Here is a 13,099-nt window from a genome sequence, read left to right on the forward strand (position 1 = left end):
GCCCCAGGGAACCGACACTCCACGACGCACTCTCCAACATCATGGGAGCTTACCACCATTCCCAGGAGACCATGGGCGCGGTACTGGCCAAGTTTCAGGAGACTCAGCGGCTGCAGGAAGAACACTACCTGGGGATCAGGGAGGACTTGAAGTCCATTAACACCACCCTGGTCACCATAGCAGAGGTGCTGGCAGACCTTGTCAACACCATGAGGGACACAGTGGGACACAAAAGGGGCCCCTGCCACTAGGCTGGACAATGAACAGCCCTCTACTTCTGCCAGCGATAGTGGACAGGAGGCACTGCCACAGGACCAACAGGCCACCAGCACCCCACCCCCTGCAGAAGGAGAACCACCACGCAAACGTTCCCTGGGATCCAGGAACAAGACAGAGAACATTGCCAAGACCCCCGCCAGGAAATAAGACCCTCTGGAATGTCACCCTTCTGTCCCACTATGTCACCTTGTCCACCTTAAACTGCCATTGCTCCACTTCCTATGCCCCATTGGACAATGCACCTGTGAGACCAAGAGCCTGGACTCTGCCATGGAAATTCCTCCACCATCACCCCAGCCCATTGCACACCCCCTCCACTTATTAGCACAGAAATAAACACCCTTGAATGACAAAGCAATCTGGAGTCAGTCAGTGCTTTCACAAATGTGTAATTGCAAAATCTATGAAATATAGCAATGTCAATGCACTTGTTCACATACCAGTGTTACACAGCTGTAGGCCAGGAGTAAACATAGCAGAGGGCACAATTTGGGACGCAGATCTGTGAAATGGAAAGCCAAAGTGACAAGTCAGGGTCCCTACACAGAGTTAAAAAGGCAGACTTATGCTAGGTCCTACAATAGTATGAGATGTGGGAAGCAGTTCCATCCTCTTACCTGTGTCTCACTGGAAGTATTGCATGATGATGTTGTTTCGGTTGTCAACATCTTCTTCTTCTGCCTCCTCTTCTTCACTGTCCACAGGCTCCACAGCTGCCACAAGACCAACATCAGGCCCATCCTCCTGCAGAAAAGGCACAAGGCATTGCAAAGCCAGGTTGTGCAATACACAGCATGCCACGCTGATCTGGCACACCTTCTTCGGTGAGTACTATAGGGATCTACCTGTCAGATGGAGGCACCGGAATCTGGCCTTCAGGAGGCCGAAGGTGCGCTCGATTATCCTCCTAGTTCACCCATGTGCCTCATTGTAGCGTTCCTCTGCCCTTGTCCTGGGATTCCTCACTGGGGTGAGTAGTCATGACAGGTTTGGGTAACCAGAGTCACCTGCAAATATCGAGGGACAACTGTTAGACATCATCCAAACATTAGACAATCTCCCATAACCAGACAGCAAATCAAACTGTGTGGGGACTTTAGGCTCACTATTAGCCACAAGACGGTGCCTCTGGAGTTGCCCCATCACATAAGGGATGCTGCTATTCCTCAAAATGTAAGCGTCATGCACTGAGCCAGGATACTTGGCATTGACATGGGAGATGTACTGGTCTGCCAAACACACCATCTGCACATTCATAGAATGGTAGATTTTCCGGTTTCTGTACACCTGTTCATTCCTGCGGGGGGGACAAATGCCACATGTGTACCATCAATGGCACCAATGATGTTGGGGATATGTCCCAGGGCATAAAAGTCACCTTTCACTGTGGGCAAATCCTCCACCTGAGGGAACACGATGTAGCTGCGCATGTGTTTCAGCAGGGCAGATAACACTCTGGAAAACACGTTAGAGAACATTGGCTGGGACATCCCTGATGCCATGGCAACTGTTGTTTAAAAATACCCACTGGCCAGAAAATGGAGTACAGGCAGGACCTGCACTAGAGGGGGGAATTCCTGTGGGATGGCGGATAGCTGGGCACACAGTTCCTGGATTGTCTGTAAGTGATAATGATGTGTCTGTCTTCCATTTTCGACAGGTCCACCAGGGGTCTGTACACCGGAGGATGCCGCCATCTCATCACCTGCCCCAGCGGACGTGCCCTATGGAGGAGAACGGTGAGCAGAGGGTCAAACGTTAAATTGTCTCTATGTGCCTTTGTCTGTCCGTATTCCTGGCCTAAATAGGTGTGATGTAGTTAATTGGCCTGCCATGTGGCCCCCTGAAATGGTGGCTGCCTGACCTGTAAGGCGGGACAAGGGGAAATGAGGTAACTGCGCTGCTGTTGTACACCATTGCTGTAGGCGGTCGAAGACCGCTGCGCAATTCAGCACTGGCTATCATTGGGCCCTATGGGATTCCAGGAGCCAATGACGATGTTCGCCGGTGGTGACGGTACGCACCGCTGCGGACGTGACCGCCATTTTCTATCAGTTCCCTCATTTGATACCTCACCTTCCACAGGAGAGGACCTACACTGCAAGTGCTGCTGTGACCTGTGTCTGGAAGCGACAGTGGCTACAGTGACTGGGGAAAGGGTCCCTGCCTTCACTGCAGAGGAGTTAGAGAAACTGGAGGATGGGGTCCTCCAACAGTACACACAACTGTGCGGTCCTCCAAACAAACAGGTGAGTCAACTGTGTGCATGGTGGATGGCACATGATTGTATGGAGTGTCATGGATGGAAGAGAGGGGGGACAGGCCAGCATGTGTGGATGGTGTGTGAATGTATGTCAGGGCCAGGGTGGGAGGTTTGTGGGCAATTGTGTGAGAAGAACTGTATGGGAGAGTAACATCCATTATAACTTTGCTTTTCCTCTAGATCAGTGCCCACCAGAAGAAGGGTATTTGGGGTGCCATCCCAAGGGAGTGCGGACCCTGGGGGTCTACCATAGACGGAGCACCCGCTGCCGTAAGGGATGGGAGGACCTGTGCCGCTGGAGCAAGAAGACAGCAGTGGCCCAGCTGGGGATGGCCTCCCAACATGGAAGGGGTGCCCGTCGCGCCATGACCACCCTGATGTACTGTATCCTGGTGGTGGCATATGCTGAGTTGGATGGGCACTTGAGGGCATCACAGCAGCCACAAGGGGGTGAGTATGCTCTCATTCAGCTGACTCTGCATGCTTGGCGAGGTGTCTGGGTGGAGGAGGTGGGCTGTGGGTTCCCCTAGGCCAGGGCAGACGCGCAAAGGTAGATCCATTGATTTGCAGCCTCATTCCCACTCCAACCCCAAAGGTGGTATTTGCCCTCTACACCTAGTCAGGCTCCCATGGGTTCTTGGTGTGCATGACATGGGTGTAGACAGAGTCCCCCTTGGGCATGTGCTTTTCCCCTGCCCTGTCAGTGCATGGCTTAGTGCATAGGGCTGCTCCCTGTGTGCCAATGGTAGTGGTGTTGCATGCATTGACCATGTGTCCCCTCTGTCCTCCCCCCTTTTGTTTTGTCAACCTGTCCTTGCGTGCATTAGCATCATCTGGCGGAGGAGTAGTGGCACCGGAGCAGGAGGGAGCTACATCCCACATGGCCCTTGAGGGTGTAGTAACAGAGTCAGAAAGCACCAGTGGGACGGAGGGCGAGGGGAGCTCCACGACGGGGACAGGAGCAGACACTAGCGACAGTGACTCCTCCTCTGATGGGAGCTCCCTTGCGGTGGAGGGCACCTCTGTGCCCACCGCATCAACAGGTACAGCCTCCACCCCCCCACCAGCACCGCCCTCCCAGCAGCCCCTCATCGAGTTTCCTGTGCCCACTCACCCAGGCCTCACATATCCTTCACCCCAGGCACCTCAGCCCCTGACCCAGTCAGCCATGCTGCCCTCAGTGAGGAAGCTGTTGACCTCCTGAGATCCCTCACTGTTGGGCAATCTACCATTTTGAATGCCATGGTGTTGCGAGGCATTTGCAGCAAACAAATGCATACCTGGAGGGCATTCATTCTGGCCAGGTGGCCCAACAGAGAGCATTTCAGGCTCTGGCCTCAGCACTGATGGCAGCCATTGTCCCTGTGTCCAGCCTCCCCCCTCCAACTTCCTCCACCCAGCCCCAATCCCCTGTACCTCAGCCTATCCCAAGCACACCATCAGACCAGCATGCACACTCATCTACACACAAGAGTGGCTCAGGCAAACATAAGCACCACACATCCCACCGGCACTCACAGAAGCACCATCCCCATGCAGACACACCAACATCCACTGCCTCCACTGTCTCCCCCTCCTCCACGTCCTCCTCCTCCCTCCCTGTCTCGTCTCCACTCACACCTGCATGCACTACATCCTCAGCCACTACCTCCATCACCAGCATGCCCACCACCACACACCGCTCATGTGCAATCACCAACCCACTACCATTCACACATCCCCTGTGTCCTCTCCAACTGTGTCTGTGACGCCCCCTCCCAAAGTACACAAATGCGGGCACACACCCACCCAACATCCACCCACCTCACAACAGCCTCCAGCGCATGCACCTGCACCCAAATCAACAAAAGTTACACCTCCTACAACCACCTCCTCTTCGTCCACTCCCAGACCCCCTCCAGCTACCCAATAGCCATCCACCTCACAACAGCCTCCGGCCCATGCACCTTCACCCAAATTCAGCAAACGTACACCTCCTACAACCACTACCTCTTCCTCCACTCCCAAACCCCCTCCATCTTCCCTTCCCAGTGTGTCTAAGAAACTCTTCCTCGCAAAATTTGACCGCTTCCCTACACCTCCCCTCCCTCCCCCCATCCTTCCCCTAGGGCCAGGCTGTCCAGGTCCCAGCCCAGCACCCCAGAAAATCCTCCAGCACAGTGGTCCCAGCAACTCCGGTCTCATCACGTGCGCCACCCATCAGGGCTGCCAGTGTGCCACCTAGCGAGGCCCAGGAGCAGGCCATTCCCAAGAAGGTGCCCACATGCCGGAGGGCGAAGCCGCACCTACCAGCAAGCAAGGGCTCCATCAAGCCAAAAGGGGACAGTGGCAAGGCACCAGCAGCGGCATCAAAGGTGGGGAAGGGACACAAGCTGAAGAGCAGGTCAGGACAGGGCACGGAGGCTCCGGATGAGGGACCAGAGTCACCTCTTCTGTCAACCACAACATTAACCTGTACGACGGTGGACACCGCCACCTGCACCACCACCTGCATGTCTGCTGCCTCAGCAACAGTCCCCAGCATCATCCCCAGTGGGCAGCCGTCCGAGGCTGCAGGAGACGTCCTGCTGTGTCCCTCAACAGGTGCAGACACATGCACCACCGCAGCACCTCCGCCCACAGACACCGCTGCAAGCCCCACCACCATCCCTTCGATGTGCTCACACAGTGCCACCACAGCTGACATGGCAAACATCCCCAGTGGGCAGCCGTCCGAGGCTGCAGGAGACATCCTGGACCCTGCCCAGTGTACATGAGGCATGACTCCCAGCACTGTTAGTACTTGCAGGTGGCAGGCGAAGTCGCAGGGTGGAGTGTGTCTCTGCCTCCATGGAGTATCATGCTACCTGTTCCCAGGCAATCTCGTGGCACACACACCCAGGTGAGGGAATGGGACCTGCCACACTGCATGTGAAGCACTCTGGGCACAAAGCCCCCTCCAGAACCAGTGGAGAATCACATCCACTACCTCAGTCCTTGGAAGGATGAAGCACTCTGGGCACAATGCCCCCTCCAGAACCAGTAGAGACTGTTATCCATTTGAGAGACTGTGGCTTTGCACTCCCCAGGATAAAGCAGTGGGCAAACCACCCACTGGAAAGACTTGAGGGACTGTGGCTTTGCACTCCCCAGGATACAGCAGTGGGCATGGAGCCCCCTCGTGGAGCTGTGGCGTCGTCCGTTCATCCGGCTGAGGTGCCCCCCTCCCCCAAGGTGCCTGTTTCTTTTCTATCTGATGCCCCTGCAGTGTTCTCTCCGTTTCGAGTCAGATATCTTGTGTGGGCTTCGCCCATGCATTTTGGCACACTGATCCACAGACAATGATTTAATTTATATCCGGACTTGTGCAGTTGGTGTACATATTTTTATATACTAATTTTTGAATTTGGCCTATCTGATATTTAATAGATTGCACTTGTTACAATCATTTCCTTTTGTCCTTCCGTTCTTCCAAGTGGTGAAGGGGTGTATATGTAATGTTTCTGCGTGTATTTGTGTGTAAGGTGTTGTGGATGAGGGTGGGGGTTGGGGGTGTTGCGTGTTGCATGTGTGTGTCACTCTCTTTTCCCTCCCCCCCCCCATGTGTGCTAGGTGCAGTACTCACCGTGGTCGTCGCCGGCGTCTTTCCTGCTTATGATACAAGAGGAGGTATACCAGCATGGGGAGGACCTGTAGTTCGGGCTCCATGGCGTCCTGGTTGTTCCTTGAGTGTGGAATGGTGAGTGGTTTCCGTTCCAAGTCCTGTTTCCGCCGTGCTTTTGATAGCGTTGGTACCGCCCTGGAAAAGGTGGCGGATAGGCGTGTTGTAATACAGTGGGGGGAACCTTGTGTTCCGCCTGTCTGTTGGCGGTTACTGCCGCGGGGTTTGTTTCTGCCGCCGAGGCGGTCGGAGTGTTATAGTGGCTGTCTATGTTGGCGGTTTCCGCCATGGTTGTGATTCCATTTTTTTTCCCGCCGGCCTGTTGGTGGTATTACCGCTGCTTAAATACCAACTGCCAGTGTAATGAGGGCCTTGGTGACGTGTGTGGCTATTGTGTCTCTCTAGACTGTGTCCTGCAATGCTTCTGGTCTGAAGCCACCATGCTGGGATAGGACACCTAGCTCCCCCCAGTGAAATATGACCCGGAGCGGATTATGATTTGCAAAAGTCCTTCCCAGGTGCTCAGAACCCCGTATCAGGAGTTTATACTACAGAAGAGGTAAGCTAACCAAATGTGGACCTGATGATCTGGTGCATAATAAGAATACTCCATCGCCCCAGGGTGTCCCAAGCAGCAGACATAGGCCCTCATTACAACCCTGGCGGACGGCGGTAAAATGGAGTAAAGTACTGCCAACAGGCTGGCGGTACTTTTCTCCATAATATGACATTGGCGGTTTGGCTCAAGCCAAACCGCCAATGTACCACACTGTCCATCACGGTGGTAACGACTGCCGGGCTGGAGGTTTCAGCCTACAGCCAGATGGCAGACACTAACCCGCCAGCGGAATTATGACTCCGCCTACCGCCATGGTTTTCGTGGCATGCTTACTGCCCCGAAAACCATGGCGGTAGGCACTATCAGTGACAGGTAATTCCTTCCCAGTCACTGATAGGGATCTTCCCTGCCCCCTCCACCTGTCTCCCCACCCCCCCCACTCCCACTCCAGACCCCCCACGAAATACACGCACCTTCATGCACTATCGAACACATGCATATACACACTCATACCCACATTCATCAAAATGCATACATCCATTCACATACACACATCTACACATACTGATATTCATACATGAACACACAGACAACACACATCACACACCCACATTCATGCATGCAAAGACATACACACACCCCACACACACACACAACACCCCCCTCCCCTGTCGGAGCACCTGACTTACCTGATGGCAGGGGGTCCTCCGGCAGGAGACAGGACGGGCGCTGCTGCCAGCAGCAGCATCCACCAGCAGAACACTAGCAGGCCGTATCATGGTTCATGATACGGCCTGTGGCGGCCTACTGGCATGGCACTGCTGCTGGCAGCAGTGCCTCCTTACAGCCATCCACCGGCCTAGCCGCAGCTGGATTTCCGCCATCCTTCTGGTGGAAATACGTCTGCAGTCATAATCCGGCAGACAGCTGGAAGCCGTGGCTACGGTCTTTTGGCGGCCATCACCATGGTGGTAGGCGCTATATACCGCCAATATCGTAATGAGGGCCATAGTGTAAATTGGACAACCTGGACCACTGCTGGAAGTGCTTTGTTGCATGTATACCCGGCATGCCCGGAAGTGTGGTTACACATCGGTCCAGATCAGTGTCGCGTTTGCAATTAAAATCACTTCCCGACATCCCCAGAGCCTGAGGGTCCAGTAACATGGTAGGGAAAAGACTATCAAAAAATGCACCTTGAGCTATAATGGGTGTATGAAGGGACACTCTGGAGAACGGATGCTGATCTAAGGCACACTCCAAGGCCGCATAACAGCCCTCCTTGTCAGCCAGAATCTTAGATTTTACAAAAGGTACCTCTAGAGCAAACCAAATAAGGACGCCTCAGGCATATGCAGAGTATCCAGTACTGTGTACATGCCCACTCTAGCTCTTGTTTACTTTATCTAGCTCCCCCAAAGTCAAGTGAGTCTCCTCGAGACAAGCAAAGTGTGCATGCCTGTGCAAAATAAGGATATAGCTTGTGTCTCCTGGTGGGAATTGCCATACCATGAATATTCCAAGTTAAAGCACTAAACGTAGTGACCATGAATGCAGATTGTTTGCTCAGGGCTTTTAGGGCCCCCGCTGGCCCCTTATCCACCTCAAGCCACCCATCACATCAACCAACCAGCCAGAAAATAAAGAACATCAAACAGTTCTAGTAAACAACCCCCTTATCCCTGGCCTGAGAGCCCTCTGGCCCCACGCCCAAACCCCCAAGCAACTTAATTGGCATGCAACTGAGGCCTGCATCATAGTCATGCCCATGCGGAACAGTCTATCAGGGGCAAGCCAAGTGAAGTCATGCAGAGCATGAAAGTGTCAATGCTTAATGTTGCCATGGTGTGGGCGTATGTCAGATGATGTTGCATCCAAACCTCCCCATTAATATGTCTTACTTTAGGGGGGGTGTTATACCCAAAAGGAACCAACCCCCACTGGTTCATCCATCTTGCCAGCAGGAGGATATACCTTACAAGTCATCTGCTAAACCTGACTCCAATGGGTGCTCGGAGTGCAGAAGGGCAAAGGAGTTCATGCTGTGGAAGGAGGCCTCTGATACCACCCTGGCCCTCTCAGCCACCACTTGGTCCTTAGTTGGCTTCACTTAAGGTAAATGCGCTTGCACCATCGAGATTTGAACATCTGTCAGTCATTAGCCCTTAAGTCCTTGGTTGGAGTACCCGCCAGATTCTTAGCATGGAGCCAGGTTCATATATCATCTGGTGAGTTGAATATGTGGACTGTGTCACCATCAACCACTCTGAACTTCGCTGGAATCAAAAGTGCATATTTAATATCCACTTCACAGAGACGCTGCTTGATTTTGAGATAGGAACTCTGGCAGCACTGCACTTCCATGGTACACTCACTGCAGCAGCAGGTCACGGTCTCGATAATTAAGGGGATGTGCTATGATGGGACGTGGCGGGAAACGCGGGAGGGGAGGCCAGCCCGGCGTCCAGTGCACTCGCTCAATAGAGAATGTTAGACCTGACAGCTTTAGGGTGGTCACCCCTAACCTTTTGCCTGCCTCCCTCCACTTTTTGGACACTGTTTTTGCTGGTTTTTAGACTCTGCACACTTTACCACTGCTAACCAGTGCTAAAGTGCATATGCTCTCTCCCTTTAAACATTGTAACATTGGATCATACCCAATTGGACTATTTAATCTACTTATAAGTCCCTAGTAATGTGCACTGTATGTGCCCAGGGCCTGTAGATTAAATACTACTAGTGGGCCTGCAGCACTGGTTGTGCCACCCACTTAAGTAGCCCCTTAACCTTGTCCCAGGCCTGCCATTGCAAGGCCTGTGTGTGCAGTTTCACTGCCACTTCGACTTGGCATTTAAAAGTACTTGCCAAGCCTAAAACTCCCCTTTTTCTACATATAAGTCACCCCCAAGTTGTACCCTAGGTAACCCCTAGAGCAGGGTACTGTGTGGGTAAAAGGCAGGGCATGTACCTGTGTAGTTTACATGTCCTGGTAGTCTAAAACTCCTAAATTCGTTTTTACACTACTGTGAGGCCTGCTCCCTTCATAGGCTAACATTGGGGCTGCCCTCATACATTATTGAAGTGGTAGCTGCTGATCTGAAGGGAGTAGGAAGGTCATATTTAGTATGACCAGAATGGTAATACAAAATCCTGCTGACTGGTGAAGTTGTATTTAATATTACTATTTTAGAAATGCCACTTTTAGAAGTGAGCATTTCTCTGCACTTAAATCTTTCTGTGTCTTACAATCCACGTCTGGCTGGGTTTAGTTGACAGCTCCTTGTGCATTCACTCAGACACACCCCAAACACAGGATACTCAGCCTCACTTGCATACATCTGCATTTTGAATGGGTCTTCCTGGGCTGGGAGGGTGGAGGGCCTGTTCTCACACAAAGGACTGCCACACCCCCTACTGGGACCCTGGCAGACAGGATTGAACTGAAAGGGGACCTTGTGCACTTCTAAGCCACTCTTTGAAGTCTCCCCCACTTCAAAGGCATGTTTGGGTATAAAACAGGGCCTCTGCCCTACCACCTCAGACACTTCCTGGAGAAGAAACTTGGAACCAGAATCTGCATCCTGCCAAGAAGAACTGCCTGGCTGCCCAAAGGACTCACCTGACTGCTTTCTCTAAAGGACTGCTGCCTTGCTGTTGCCCTGCTGCCTTGCTGCTCCCTGGCTGTGGTGAAGAAGTGCTCTCCAAGGGCTTGGATAGAGCTTGCCTCCTGTTCCCTGAAGTCTCAGGACCAAAAAGACTTCTCTCTTGCAACTGGACTCCTTGTGCGGCGAAAATTTGATGCACAGCTTGCTAAAAACGACGCACAGCCTGTTCCGTTGTGAAATATTCACTGCACGCCGAACCGGGACGACGCCGCTCGACTTCGCAAGGAAAAGAACGAAGCGGCACCTGCGGTGCGACCGGAACTTCGACACACGGCCCACCAGATCGACGCACAGCCGACCTGGGTGACGACGCCCGACTTCCAGAGGGGAAATCGACGCAGCGCCTGCCGTGAGGGACAAATTTCCCTGTACCACCCACCGGAATGACGCAGAGCTTGTCAACAAGCCCAGGATTCTACGCACAGATCCCGGGGTGTCTGAAAACCCTGCAACCCGAAGAGGATCCACGACCGAGCGCCGGAAATCACCCCCCAGCTGTCCCTGCGTGGAAACTAAACGACGCATCGACTGTGTGCGGCTCGAGAAATCGACACACACCCCTTTGTTTCCAAGCTTTTCCTCCTCTGTGGCCCTTTGCGGAGATTTTTCACTCAAACCAGGTACTTTGTGCATGAAAGAGGGTTGGTAGGAAATTAAGTTGTCAACTTCTGTAAAAACATATTCTCAAGTCTGTTTTTGTCTGCATCCTCTATTTGGACATGCAGGTACTAATTTTGGGTTGAATATAGCAGACGTAGTACATGGAAAGGTACTCCAAATGTTTTTAAGTAGCTAGGCATTACCACGCCACTTTTTTGAGTTTGAGAGAATCTCACTTGAAGTCTCGCTGTAGTTTTTCTGATATACAACACTCGTCCTTTGCCAGAAAATATATTTTCCCTTTTTTCCACTACTTCCAACACGTCCCTCCCTCAACCCCATTCTAATCACAGGTCTGGGAATGTGTTTGCCATCTGCTGAAGGCAGGTGGCAAATGTATGGGTTGTCATTACTCTGGTACAGTGCAACTTATAATAAACAAGTCCAAAGAGGGCCTAGTTTTGTGTCATAACAATTTCTCATTTATTACACTTTAATTGCCTAGAGCTGTTATTACCTTATTATTATTCTCTTTCTCAGATGTATTGGCTCTAAATAGGTATTATCAGCAGCAAAAGAGATGAAGCAATTAAAATGGCCTTTACATAAATTATCGTTCACTCAAGATGTTGTGAAAATCACACCTAGCAAGAGGAAGGAGTTTGTAGATTTGCAACTTTCATTGAAATCTCTAAATGCAGAAAGGTGCCATGCTAATTTAGTTGCAAAGAGTGATAATATTACCAAGTATGATGATCCTATGAGATAGAGGGAACATGGATACTTTTGAGGGATGACACTACTCAAATAATTTATTTTTTTCTTTTTACATTGTAAGCTCTATGTCGTTGTTTTTAAAAGTTATGAAGTATTATGTTTGTAATTTGTAGGTTAAATGTTGTGATTTCTAATTCATTATTCTCAACTATACTTATAGGTTAGCTCTGCTTTGTGGATTTTTCTGGTGTTTTCTGTTGAATTTTAAACTACTACTTAGATCTGGAGTAAGCTCTGCACCACATCTGGCCGACCACTGATACTACTATAACACCTAATAGAATATAATACTGATATGGACTTAAAATAAAACCCCATAGGAAATCATCTTAAATTAAGTTGCATTAAAAAACTCTTTAAAAATATGAATACATTTAATTTCATTCTTCGAAAGTCCTTAAAGATAAAACATTTATTTATTTTATTTTTAAATATTTTTATACCTTTTATATGTAAATGTATGTGACTTTTTTTATTTAAATACAAATAAATTGGGGCCAGATGTAGGAAGCTGTTGGCATGGTGCAAACTGCGAAAATCGCAGTTTGTGCCATGCAAACAGCCTTATTCGATGCTCATTCACAATTTGCGAGCCGGTACCGACTTGCAAATTGTGAATGCGACTCGCAAATAGGAAGGGGTTTGCCCTTCCTATTTGCGACTCGCATCGCAATGCAGAATTGCTTTGTGACCGCGAATGCGGTCGCAAAGCAATTCGCAGTTACCACCAGTGTCACACTGGTGGTAACTCATTCGCAAAAGGGAAGGGGTCCCCCTGGGACCCCTTCCCCTTTGTGAATGTTGCCAAAAAGGTTTTTTCAGAGCAGGCAGTGGTCCAATGGACTACTGCCTACTCTGAAAAAACGAAACCAAATGGTTTTGTTATTTTTTTTATTTTGCAACTCGTTTTCCTTTAAGGAAAACGGGCTGCAAAATAAAAAAAAACTGCTTTATTTAAAAATCAGTCACAGACATGGAGGTCTGCTGACTTCAGCAGGCCACCATCCCTGTGAGTGCAGGGACTCGCTATGGGGTCGCAAAATGCGACCCACCTCATTAATAGTCGCACGGACTCGCAATTTCCGAGTCGCAATATCGGAAATTCGTACATCTGGCCCTTACTTTCCAATATTTCTATACACCACTTTTAGTATTTTGTTAGTACATATTAATATTTTGTATTTACTTAAGGTGGGATTTTTTCATTTAAATGTCAGAAAAATAATTTTAATTTAATTTATATTCATATTTAAAATCAAAAATATTTTTACGATAATAAACATTTTTACTTTTCCCTAGATTTTTACCAACGGAGA

Source organism: Pleurodeles waltl, chromosome 6 (genome assembly GCF_031143425.1).
Source record: "Pleurodeles waltl isolate 20211129_DDA chromosome 6, aPleWal1.hap1.20221129, whole genome shotgun sequence".
Lineage (NCBI taxonomy): Eukaryota > Metazoa > Chordata > Amphibia > Caudata > Salamandridae > Pleurodeles > Pleurodeles waltl.